Source organism: Ornithodoros turicata, unplaced genomic scaffold (genome assembly GCF_037126465.1).
Source record: "Ornithodoros turicata isolate Travis unplaced genomic scaffold, ASM3712646v1 Chromosome88, whole genome shotgun sequence".
NCBI classification, from domain to species: Eukaryota; Metazoa; Arthropoda; class Arachnida; order Ixodida; family Argasidae; genus Ornithodoros; species Ornithodoros turicata.
The window spans coordinates 554,898-568,488 of NW_026999396.1; the positions used below are offsets into that span (position 1 = coordinate 554,898).

The window sequence follows — 13,591 nt, forward strand, 5'->3', positions numbered from 1 at the left end:
TTCGCGCTTGCGGTGTTCTGCGTGCTAGAAAACGTGGTGCAAGTGTGATAGCTAAATTGAATGCATTTCTTTTCCAGTTTGATGTTTGAACCGTTTAGGGCTTGAATGTAATATCATTAACATTCATCTAGTCAATTTCCGTAAGTGAAGTAAAATCATTCGTGGAACCCTTGATTATAATGGCAGTTCGGTTTCCGAAAGAACAGATCGACTGAGCTGGCTGTTTTAGTACAGAAAGGAACCGTACTAATAAAACACTGAAAAGAAACTCATTACTCTGGGAATTTTTATTGATTTCAGCAAAGCATTTGATTCGTTTTCACACAGGATACTATTACTAAAACTGTCGCGTTGTGGAATCCGGGCCCGACACTTTCGCTGTCCTCGTCATATTTAGATAATAGGCATCAGAAGGTTGTCATTAATGGCTACTCTTCTGCACTGCAGCGCAAGGTAGCTTATTTGGTCCTTTGCTCTTTAGTGTTTATCATACCATATAGTTTATCATACATGCCGACGATGCGAGCATCTTTTTTCACGGTTCAGACCCTGACGGGATAGTCACACATGCAAATGAGGTACTGGAACGGGTAAAGTATTTGGCTGATCCTAACTGTTTGAACACTAACGCCAGTAGAACTAAGGCGGTTTTCTTCAACGCAAAAACAAGTTCAGCCCTCAGTAAATCTTAAAATAGATAACACAGTTGCCGACATAGTAGGAAATGCAAAACTCTCGGTGTAACTTTTTCTTCTACACTACTACTTTCTTGGTCATTGATGACGTGCATTCCAAGGCATCGCGATTCTTTGGTTTTCTGTATAGATATCGTAAGCATCTAACCAAACGAGTTATGCTACTTTAAAACTCATTATTGTACACACATTTTAACTACTGCTTCTTGGTATGGGAACAACGAAAATGTCCAACCTACATAGGTTGCTTGTGTTGCAAAATAAATTCCCCCGAACTTTGGATCGTCCACCATATAACCACACCACAACTGGTTTGTTTGAACGGTACTCGCTGATTATTGTTAATAACCCGTATCGATATAAACTTTTGTGTTATTACCGTACTGCTCATAAAACGTCCTTAGATATATCTTATCACTAATTGACCTCAAAGAGCATAGTTATTCTTATAATAATCGCGCCAAGAGGTTTCGGCATATCCCCCGATGAGAATCAGATATGGTGAACAGAGTGTTCATATATATTGCCTTGCATCTTGAACGAGCCCCTATTGATTCATTTTGACAGTGTCAAAGAAAGATATTCATATTGCATGCATTTATAGTTTACCTTCCACGGATGCTTTTCGTCTCGCTTAACCAATGTCATTTTGTACGGGAGCTGTGAACCCGTCAAGTCGTTACTGCGACTTTTTTTTTCAAGGCTCCAACCACGACTTAAAGTGGGAATAAAATTCATTCATTCATAATTGGTGAGGAAAGCCCCAAGTCAAAATGACGTCAAGTGAGATCACAGGGTGGAGCTAAAAGCGACAGAGTGCATTGAATATGTCATCCACATCCAAGCGCCTTTCGGATTTCAGCGATAATAAGTACAGCGAGCTTTCACTGCATAAGTTGCGCTGATATAATGCAGAGAAATGCACACCTTGTTTTACTGCCCCTTTAGAGCAGCATGGAAAGCGGGGAAAAAAGTTCACTGCTTGACCGCGTTGAAATACCCAAAGACATTGCGTCCTATGCGAACGTTTGATTCCCCCGCTCGCGCGAACCTCTCCGCTTAGTTTGCGCCACAGAGGCGCGAGACGTGACTGCAGTTCCTTTTCCTACGTTCGGCCTTCGACCAGTAAAGGCGTTCTCTCCCCCTTACAGGCTCGTCCCTTCAATCGACTATATCATGTTCCCAAAAGCAAGACGCATAAAAGCTTCTACATGCCTTATCATCAACCAGAGGCACCTAAACAGATCACCTTTCGCTCATCATCCGTCCAGTAACACGCTCTGAACACAATAGAAGCGGCCGCAATGTCATTTCATGGCGTTCTGCGGCCGCTATACGCCGGTGACGCCGCGTGAACTGGAGTCCGCGGCGATATGGGCTGGTTTGGAAATCCGCCACTGAGCATCCCAAATGGTCTGACCCTCCATAGACCACAATATGCGATGTGGCTTGACCCCTTTTCAACAACCGTTCAAATTAGTTACAGACAACGTGTGAGCCTATACAGTTTGAGCATCAGCGCCAATTTCGGAATTTCAGTATTGGGCTGACCACCTCGGTAGCTCAGAGGCTAACGTGTTGACTGGCTGAGCCCAAGATCTGGTTCAGACCCGGCCGAGTGGGGCAGGAATGTGGGGGAGGGAACATTGCAGTAGTAATTATACAACCCAAGCTTTACACAGAAAATCCATGGCAAGTATTGCACTTTTTACTTTCAATTATATTAAAATATTTTTTACTTAAATTTTTTAAACTTTTAAATTGTGCAAAATCTAACTCAATGCAATACTTGACGTGGATTTTATATGTATAACTTGGGTTGTAGAAAAAAAACTATATAGAAAGGAAGCAGACAGTGGGAAAAAAGTTATTTGAAAATCAACGACACCATCTTGAAGAAATCACGCCGGTGCGGGCGACTGGGGCACGACGGTTGCAGAGGCAACACACCAGATGGTGCCAGCATCGTAGCTCTCTGCGAGAAAGACAGAGAACAACAAAGTACTAGCGGCAAGTAAAAATGGCAGCACTGCTCAACAAGTCTAGGCATGCAAGAGAAAAGGCCTAACCACAGCGTCACCACACAACACTACACTAAACAAGTCTAAACATGTGCGTACAGCGAGAAAAGGCTTAACAGGAGCATGGTAAAAAAAACAAGCAAACGTCGGTAAATCACTCACCTTTTTCTCCTGCGGCGACGGTGCGACTGCTCTATCCGAGAGCCACTCAGAAACTGAGAGGGCGCGGGGACTGGGTGTTAACTAAACTGGGTGTTAACTTAACTGGGTGTTAATTAACTGGGCGGAAAATTGGGTGTTAAAAATGACTTCTGTGCTGCCTTAAGAGATAAAACAGTGCGCCCGAACCGCGCCCCACGCGAGCCGCGCGCGGGCCCGTTCTCGCTCTCGAGTGAGCGCACTGTTTTATCACTTAAACAGCAACAGAGCTGACATTGTAGTACCCTCGCAATAAATATTATATTCCGGCGACAGCAGAATGTATTCAAAAAGGCTTCGGGTGTGTGTGTGTGTGTGTGTAAGGCCAGTCCAAGGCGCGTTGATGGGAGCGCACTGCTCTGTTGGGTACCCAAACTTGCAGCCAGCGATGGTGAATGATTATTTGATTTGATTTTATTTAGAGTCATTATTGGCTCACCTATTTAGTGAAAGCCTATGAACACATGTTAAGTGGTTTAGTTTAAAAATGATGAGAGCTACAGTGTGTAGCGAATGATGTTCACATTTACACGTTCTACTCTATAGTATTCTTGCAAAATATATGAGTGCAAGAAAATGAAAGGAAAACGAAGTGAATTCACTCCTGTATAATGATCGCTGCGCAGAAGCACGGCACCGTTTTCTTCGTGGATGTATAGCGAACATGCATTCCTTTCTTTTTTTTGGTTCGCGCCGGCCGAGTGACGATATCCTATTACACCTGGAACGAAGACCTATTGTTTTGCGTTCGCATATATATATGTGCCTTCTTTTGACGATGGTAGGATGATTATTGATAGGATTGATGACAGGATCATTATTAGGACCTGAGGAATAATATGGATTTATGTGGTTGTGAAAATAGACTGTGTTTGTGAGTGTGAAAATGTGAGTGTGTGTCTGTGTGTCTGTGTGCTGGGACCCCACTTGATAAGTAAGTGCTATCTGTTTGCCTTTTCGTGCGACACGAGTGATACATTTATGTACTATCGCGTGAAATAGTTGTTTAAAAAATAAGGGCAGTCGCGTTTGCATTGCTATATCTAGGATATCTAGGATAGGACGAGCGTTTTTAATGGAATTGCCTCGCGAACCTGGTGAAGTCTGTTTTGGGCAGGGTATTTATGAATGCCCGACGCCGGTCCTGTTGTTGGAGTTTTGTTAGTATGTATCTGTCTGTGACTGACTTTATGGTATTAAGCTGTCGAGTAGAAGTGACTTTCCCTGCTCGCTTAAGATAAATCGTGTGTCCCTTTCCTGTGCTTTCTTCACGCAGGGACAATGCAAATGAGTATTTAGCATTATGCAATAATTATCTGATAGCAGAAATGATGTCTTTGTCACAGTTTATTAGCCTGTGCCTCGTTATTTTATTTTGTTCTCTTTTCTCTAGCTATGCGAGCAGAAGTGCGTGTAATTTTTTGCTGCTCTTTTCTTATTTTCTCTACGTTTACGCAGAAGAAAGCCTCCTGGTAAAAGCTGAATATTGTTCTATCAGTGGAAGTGGGGTTGTTTGTTTGATTTTGTTGGGTGTTCGATATCTTGATGAAGTAAGCAGTGCTTAATTTTGCAGTCATGGTTTTTTGAGCAGAAATGCTGGTATCTGAGCACGGAGTAAAAAGTCCTATGTTTCTCTGCTCCCTAAGAAAATTTGTGCGTCATTTTCCAAGCAGACCGCGTTTAGTTTACGCGAAATAGAAAAATGAAGTTCCGTATGCTCTATGATTTTCGGTCGCAGGCTTAAGCCCTTTTCCCGATGAGCAGTATTTTGTATGCGATGTCGCATGTCTGAACTTGTTCAGTAGTGTTGCAATATTTACCCTTCACTAATATCTTTTTGCTGTCATGTTGTGCTAGCCGCGTAGCAATAAGCGGGGATTCTCCGAATATTCCTGAGCGGTTCGACCTAAGCTTTTTCCCTGCTCACTTAAGGAAATTTGTGTATCCCTGTCCTGTGCTTTCTTTACACAAGGGTAATGCGACTGGGTATGTGGCATTATGCAGGAATTATCTGGTGGCAGAAATGGGTGTCTCTCAGTTTAATAGCGTGCGCTACGGTTTCTTGCAGTTACAGCTATTGGGACACAAATGCGTGTAAATGTTCGCATTTTTTTTTCTTCTTTCACTGCTTTTACTCAGAATGTAGGTGAGGGGAAAAAGTAAGCATCTAGGTAGAGCAGGAGAAAGCCGCTCGGCAGAGGAAATTTGTTTTTTGTTATATGTTTTTGAGTGTCAGTACTCACTTTGCTTGGTATGTTGATGGAGTAAGCTGTATGCAGTTATAAGTATTTGCGCAGAAATGCTGGTATGTGAGCGTGGAGGAGAAATTCCAATAAAGCACCACTCCTTGTGCATTCCTGAGCTGCTGTGTGTGCGGGCGTGCTTTTTTTCCTGGTTTACGACGTCATCATGGCATGTTGGGGCTTCTTTAGCAGTGTTGCAATTTTACCCGCCGCTATGATCTTGTTATATTGTGTTAGCCGCTTAGCGATGTCCGGTGACTCTGCTATTATTCCTGAGCACTCCGTCTTAAGCCTTTTCCCTTCCCGCTTAAAGGAATTTGTGTGCCCTCGTCCTGTGCTTTCTTTACGAAGGGACAATGAGGCTGTGTATGTAGCATTATGCAAGAATTATCTGATACCAGACATGAGTGTCTTTTTTTTAGTTTATTAGCATATGCTTCAGTTTTTGAAGCCAAGCACAAGTGTGCGCAATTTTTGCTGCTCTTTCCTCAAATCACTGCTTTTGCGCAGAAGAAAGTCGCATGCTAAAGCTGAGTAGTGCGTTTCTCTGCTTGTTTGTTAGATGTTGTTAGGAGCTCGGTATGTTGAAGTAGTAAGCTGTTATAGGTATTCGTGCAGAAACGCTTGCATCTGAGCGCAGGATAGGAATTCCTGAAGCACGGCACCCTCAGTGTAAATTAATTATTTTGGATGTGAGTCTGTTTCACTGCATGACAAGGCTGAAATGGGAAGAGAGAAAAAATTGGAGTGCTTCATTAATAGCGATGCACCTAATAGGCCAATTATAGTTTCCATAGAAAGTAGAATTTTAATAGGCTCCTAAAATTATAGTTTTGTTGTAGTTTTTCTAACTGCAATGAAATGATCATTAATATGGTGGGAATGCAATCATGTTCCCGTAAAGGCGTTGTGTCTAGTCCTCCGTCGAGCGCGAATAGGACTTTGCCCCCGGCTTTCGCGCCTTTTTGCTCGCAGGTGTAGCCTCAGACAACGAATGTGTGACCATAGAAAGGGTCATGTATTACACAAACCTGGTTATGATATTGAGTGGTCTCACTTATTATTTAAAAGGGCAGTGGTAGTTTACTGGTGTTGTGATTCTAATGACCATGATGAGCCTTTGGGGGTGAAAATCGCTAATATGCATGGTGTTTTTTTTGTGTTGAATTTTGTTGTGAAAATGAACGTTATTAACAGTCGGACAAAGGAAATAACCTTGCGATTCAATAAAGAATAGGAGTGTTTGTCTTTGCCACTGTCTTCTTCAGGCAGGATGTGATGATGTCATGCAGTCTGTAGCAATGCATTGACCGTTACTGGAAAAAAGTGTAGCAATCGAAAAATGGTGTGTGTTGTCCTGGACGGATTTATGATCAGCACTGTTTTTGAATAAGAGGAGTCCGTGTGCTTAGAAATACTTTGATGCTGGTTTTCTTCTTTGTTCAAGTGTTTCTCTTTGCTCCCCCCCCCCTTGTTGTTTGACAAACATGCGCTGACATGCCCTGACCTGTTCTGTCATGTTTTCCTTCTACATGTAGTTTTTTTCAGAACGAACATTCTTGACCATGTCGATAGTGCTGTCTTGAATGGGAGTAGTGCTATCCTAAATAATTTTGCGATTCATTTAGTTCAGAGAGTAACCAGACGGGGGACAGGTGCATGGCTTTATCCAGTCGAGGAACAAAGCGACATTATTCAGTTAGCTGCCTGGCTCTCGGAAAGATGGACATGTCTCGATTAGCTCATTGTATGTAGCCATTGTAGGTGTTAGGATATTTTGTTCTTTTGCAAGTCTAATTTAGTAAGACTTTGGTAATGAAATGCTTAATTCCTACAATCACCTCTCATGTATGGTGTTTTTCTGCGATAGATCCCAATGCAATCATTATAGTAGAATAAAGGAAATTGGGATAGTGATTCAATAAATAACAGGTCCCCTGTCTAGAGCGTACGCGTCCTCGAGCCACGCAGCTGCATGATGACGTATACCGCAGCACTATTGCTTCACGTGGACCCCGTCAGAGGAGCATTAGTGAAAAAAAAACAGTGTAGGCCTGAGACAATAGGATGACGTCACGACCAATGAGCATAGCCTGCAGGGGGTGCAGGGATTCACTCTTCGACACTGACGGGTGTGGACGCATTAATTATGTTCCTAGCAATTCGTTGGCCGTTAGTGGAAGGGCGTAGCTTCGGTGGGGTTCTGTCTGCTTCAGATGGGGTGCCGATGTGTTGTTCATCACTGCTGAATCGTGCATTTTGTGTCGAACGGATTTACAATGAGGGAATGTAGTGTACGTGTCCGATGGTGGTGAGTGTTCACTCTGTTCAAGTGTTTTTCTGTGTTTGCTTTCCTCTGTTGCCCGGCAGTTGTGCGATTTGTCCTGACATGCCCCGACATGCATGCTTTCCTTTGTTGACGCTTTGTATTTTTTTCTTTTTGACAAGGAACATTCTAGTCTTGACGATGTCGATAGTGCTAGGCTGAATGGGAATAGTGCTATTCTTAATAATTTTGCGATTAAATTAGTCAGAAATCAACCGCAAGAGGGACAGATGCATGACTTTATAGAGGAGAAAAAGCATTACGATTCAGTTCCGTGCTTGGCTGTCGGATGGAGTAGGCGCTAGTTATGCGCTCCTTGTTACCGTACTCTGTGTTGATTTGTTGAGTGTCTAGTCTCTTCTTAGCCATTGATGGAATTACGTTTAGGTTATTTTCTTCTTTTGCAAGTCTAATTTAGTTAGACTTTGGAATTCCTACAATCACCTCTTATGTATTGTGTTTTTCTGCAACAGTTCCCTATGCAATCGTTATAGTAGAATAAAGGCCATAATCTTGGGCTAGTGATTCAATTAAATAACAGGTCCCGTCTAGAACGTAAGCGTCCTTGAGCCCACGCAGCTGCGTGATGACGTAATACCGCGACACATATTGTTTCAGGTGGACCTTGTCCAGAGTAGTATTACTGAAAAAAAAAAGTGTAGCCCTGAGACAATAGGATGACGTCACGACCAATGAGCAACTCAAGAAGAGGGCGCAGGAATGCTCTTCGCTCTTAGCCTCTCGTAGGTGGTCACCGCGGAGGGCGCTAAGGTCGCGCGGGTATGCGTAGCTGCCGCGGCGCGGCGTCCCAGTCAGTTGCTCGCTGGCTCTCGCGGAGAGGAGACGTTCGCTCGGTTGCTCCGCAGTCGCCGCGCCCGCTCAGTTTCTGCCTGGCTCTCGGATGGATGGCTCTCTCATCATCGCCGCAGGGAAAAAGGTCAGTGATTTACCGATGTTTGAGAGTTCTTTTAACGTGCTCGTGTTAAGGCTTTTCTCGCCTTACGCGCATGTTTAGACTTGTTTAGCTGTGTCCAGTACCAAGCCTGTTGACTCTCGTTTACAGTCGTGTGGCTAGTGGTTCCCGCCTTGTGTTAGCCGCGTAGTGTTGTGCGGTGACGCTGTGGTTAGGCCTTTTCCCTCGCATGCCTAGACTTGTTGAGCAGTGCTGCCATTTTTACGTGCCGCTAGTACTTTGTTGTTTTGTCTTTCTCGCATAGAGCGACGATGCTGGCACCATCTGGTGTGACGCCTTGCAACTAGGTGGCTACCTGCCTCTGCAACCGTCATGGCTCAGTCGCGCGCACTGGCGTGGTTTCTTCAAAATGGCGTTGTTGATTTTCAAATAAATTAGTTCTCACTGTCTACTTCCTTTCTATCTATTTTTTTTCTACAACCCGACTTTTACATAGAAAATCCACGTCAAGTATTGCATTGAGTTAGATTTTGCACAATTTAAAAATATTCAAAATTTTAAATTTAAAATCATTTAAAGTAAAAGTGCAAAACTTGCCGCGGATTTTCTGTGTAAAACTTGGGTTGTATAATTAATTGTTGTATAGTTAATTGGTTGCAATAATTATTAGTTCTCACTGCCTATAGCACCATGCGTCGGAGGTCGGGATGCCCAATATGTCGCCGTATAATAGGCCGCCAAGCCCTACATGTAACATAATTGGCCCAATGTTGTCCCTGCTAAGGTGTGGTTATTACTTGCTCTGCCTTGTATACTTACCCCAACTAGTCTGTTGAGAACCTTCTTGCTGAGGAGCTTTCTGAAAACGACACACTTTAAGTTTCGATGGAGCCATTTTGATGACCATTAGCTGACTTTCGCACTGAAGATCGGAACGATAGCAGCACACCAGCAGAATATATAAACAGAACTATAGCTTTGGTGAAAACCTAGATAGTAGCACGTTGAACAATGGTCAACTGTTTATGCTAAAACACATTCTCTTGCATTCGGCGTGAAACGACTTGCATTGAATTTTCTTGTAAGGGGTCTGCGATCTAGGAGAGGCATCTTGCGTCGTGTGTTATTCCCTCGAACTCACCTCGTAAATACGTAGACGATGTCGGACTCGTTGACCCCAGGGTATTCAACTATTCTTCCCTTAAGTCTCTCAGAGGTTCTCTCTGAGTCAATTGACTGAAACTGTCTCCCAGGAATTTCCACGAGGTGGTTTCTTTCCTGTTCCTCATTCAGCTGGAAATACACACGGTTAACAAAGTCATGCATGTGTCCCTATGTCATGAAATTCCGTTGCTTTCAATATTTATCATCATCAGTGCCGCCAGTGTGGTCGCTCCGTGACTTAGGCTCAGATTTTTTAATGGGACTGTCCTTCCGCTGCTTTCGTTTTTTTCCTGAGGAACCCACAAAGCTACTCTCGACAGAAGGTAGTCTTCTTTACCTAGTTGAACTCGGCTTCAGTTTTTCTGAACTGCTTCCAGCAGTGAGTCTGATTGCAAGAGTACAGAGCATAACTTTACTAACCGCGGCTTAAAGACAAGCCATCGTCCTATATTTTGAACCTAAAAATGTTTAGAATTGCACTACATGGGTTTGAGAATGGACGATTGCAAGCAATCAGAGTGCTGAATGAAGCACGCGTTGCGCCATGGGAGCTTATTGAACTGAGAAAGACAGAATTGCCGATTGTGTTTCATTTTCGATGACTTTGACACGTGTTAACTTTCACGTAGTAAGGATACCCAAGCTATATCCACTCGGTGTATGCTGTCAAATGTAGCAACATGAACACTAATACGCCATAACAGATGAGGCAGTGGTCCTGCTTGAGCCAATAATGACCTACAAGGCCCTGCTGTAAAACAAGAAAACCGATAGCGTGTCGACGGAAGGCGAGATTTGAAACGAAATGTAGCTCATCAGCAACATTTGTAAATGCGGCCCTGTAGTGTCTACGAAAGTAATACCAAAGGGGAAGGACTGTCTGAAACTGGGTGGGTTCTCTGTCGGAGCGAACACGGGTCGGAAACGAAAGTAGCCTTATTTTTGCCATTAATGATGTACTGAATTTGAAACACAGAACACTGCGATATCAACGTCCCTTGCAAACATGTTCCAATAATTTGTTGCTGCTATGAAATTGCCTTGCCCTCAACCTGGTTTCATGACAGGACCTTGGCTCAGTGGTTGCCCTCTGTATGAATAGGCCCACTAATGCTAATGCATGTTCTGGAAGGCCGAGTATAAAATCGTACCACATAGGTGTCGTATACTTTCATCTTCAGCTTGATGTTATTTTCTGCAAAGGCTGCATGATCTGGACATAGGAAGAGAGATAGACAGTGTCCGTTAATTCGTATATTATGCAGTGTTTTTGCCATACCCGTCGAATTTTGTCATACGTCGTCGAAATCGTAGATTCGGCTCGTATGATTACATAGCGGTAAAAATTACAGAAAAGAATTACTTCGTCCCAGAATCAGTTCCAACAACATCGTATAGCTGTGGCGAATGGCGAGTTCCACGCAGGAGCGAAAATCATTTTCCAACCATTGGGTGGGGTTTAAGCAGTGTTGACAGCTTGGGGAAAAGAGGTGCACGGGACAGCACCGTGCCGCATGTCTACATTGCTGTGACATCAAAACAGGAAACAGGGCGGACACACATACTGATACATGAATAGAATATGTCAGTCACCCGTTTTTGACTGGGAGGGTGTTGGGTCTAATCCTACCGCCGACTGTTCTGTCTGAGGTTTTCCCGGGGTTTTCCTTAGACTTTCCAGTTCCCCCTGAAGTCGGCCCAGCACGCATAGTAACTCCCCTGCCCCCAACTTCTTTATGCTATTCCCTGTTCACCGGTCCCACATCTGTACGCCGCTCATAGCCACAGGTTGCTTCGCGGCGCCTAACAGCGAACAAACAAAAAAGTTTCATATTCGACCTCTTCCTGGAATAATGCAGACGACCTCTGCGATGAAGACATGCGCCAGTGCCCGTGCATGTCAACTATTGTCTCAAGCTGTACATGGCAGTACCGGGACATGGACATATACAGTGGTGGCTCTGTGTTCAGTTTGTGAGTAGAGATCTCGCAACGTTGCAACATTTTCCGCTGCAAATATGGGTAGCTGTGGGCTCTCTCAGCGACTTTCTGCAAAGCACATAACTGAAAAACAGCAATGAAGCTTCCTTTTGAAGCTTGAACTTTCGCGTGTTGACCACGAGAAAGCTTTTAATTACGTTTTGGAATGCCCGTTATCATTTTTGAATTGTCCTCTACTAGTTGACCTGATTTTTCCGGGTGAACCGAGGTGTACCTCATCTACTTCATAATATGGAAAATACGGGGCACCCAGGACTAACGCGATGGCAATCCTTGAACTTCAACAAAACAAAACAAATAAAATGCGAGGACACCTTGAAATTGCGTGTAATGCTTTGCCAATATGGGTCAAATGTAGGAGCTTACTAGAGAGGATAACGCGCTGCGGGTTTGGCATTAAAGAGGCCATGAAATGGTTAACGCGAAATCTAAGTACTCGCAGGAAATCGTTCTCATGATCCATAACTATCGTACGACACGATCGACATTTACCCGTATTCAGTACAATGGAGGCGCAGTTACCAGGCAAAAAAAAAAAAAAAATAGCGGTGCGTGACAGCCGGATAGATGCCTTCGAAACACCAGCTGAACAGCTGGCTAACCTTTTCAGCGAGTTTCAACTTTCATCGTTGATTTCTTTGTTCATGTGGTCTCTGTAAATCTTTGTTCCTGCTCTTGTTAATATTGTACTGTTATTAAATTACTAAGGTTAAACATTTCCCTATGTATTCCGTCATCGCTCTTAGACTTGTTGCGGCGAATCACCTCATCCCATTGTCATTCATGTAGTCGTTCTTAGGCAACTAATAAATCAATGAATGCATTTCAAGGTTGCATAATACGGCAACTGTTCACCTTCAACCGGGAAACCAAGTAAGTGGTCATTTTTATCCTGTGGTTTATCCCAGATGCCCTAAATCACCATTTTCCGGTTGCTACAGCAGATGCTATGCCCGAGAACACGCACGATCCTCATGACGTCCTCACAGTGTCATCATGTATCGAGCTGTATCCCCAGAACGTCCTAGGGATAACGCTCGTGGACTGTTCTTGAAGAGTAATTCAGATTCGTCCTGTGCCCGCCCCTATAGGTGGATAGCGGGGCGAGTAATGATACTTCGTTTAATTTACATGCTCAGACTCCCTAACACATTTGTTCTGTTTTGCTTTTTCCGGCCGATCCTGAGACATGATAGACATTTCTCTTAAATAAAGAGTATTCCAACGTACAACTCTCTGGCTTCAAAAAGGATGACTGAGGATACATGGAGCATTTATCGTGGAAAGTACAGCAACGCGCGGTTATGTTGCACTGCAAGAAACATAGACATAGTGATCCAGAGCTAATACTTCGATCAATTCCTCGCTTCGAGTATTTCTTTTTTCTTTTCGTAATCGAAAGAAACATGTACAGCTCACCCTTGGTTTTGTGTCGCAGGCGAGCAGGCACTCGAATTTACGGTTGGTCGAGTTCTAAGCAATTAATAGGATCTGTTTTGGCTTCGGAAGAGAATAACACTGAAAACACCACTTGGCGCTTGTTTCTGTGTGACTCCTTGCTGCCCGTCCTGTAAAACTTTGCAGCACTTTTTGCACCTTATTCCTTTTTATTTTATTCGACAGAAGGACATGTCTCGTTCGGGTGACACTCATGAATTTTTGAATTGTGTGAGCGAGAGGTTACTACAATCTGTTAAGGGAAGGGAGGAGAGCGTAGCGTGAGCCTGGGAGAGGAGATGGTAGGTTACCGTAGTGCATGCGTTATCCCATAAACCTAAGAAGATTAGTCAGGAGCAGGACGCGTCAGTGGTGCAGGCTTCATAGACGGTGTCGAGTTTTTAACGCCCGTGTTGCGGGAAGAAGCATGCAGGGGATTTTGTTTAGTGCAGAACAGTAGTAGTGTACTAGATACAACTGTCGTGTGGATGATGCCATATTGGCCCGCTGCGAGGTGGGTGAATGACAGATTAAGAGAGCATGCGCTTGGGGTTCGGTCGGCCCAGTCTGGCCATTGCGTAGTTCACTGTGCC

At 43.8% G+C, this 13,591-nt stretch overlaps 1 protein-coding gene and 1 long non-coding RNA gene across 2 annotated transcripts in view; both read right to left on the reverse strand.

The window, feature by feature from the left end:
* The window catches only part of LOC135374651 (uncharacterized), a 45,694-nt gene extending 36,461 nt beyond the window's left edge, over positions 1-9,233 (reverse strand). Inside the window, exon 1 of the mRNA XM_064607600.1 lies at positions 9,216-9,233. The gene's annotated coding sequence lies outside the window, so the exon portion shown is untranslated. The remainder of the gene's footprint in view (positions 1-9,215) is intronic.
* Positions 9,234-9,241: 8 nt separating this feature from the next.
* LOC135374652 (uncharacterized) lies at positions 9,242-10,768 on the reverse strand. The gene is made up of 3 exons (XR_010417049.1): positions 10,712-10,768; positions 9,538-9,689; positions 9,242-9,255 (listed from the first exon to the last, which is right to left on the reverse strand). It is a non-coding gene; the product is annotated as an uncharacterized LOC135374652 (long non-coding RNA).
* Positions 10,769-13,591: the final 2,823 nt, after the last annotated feature.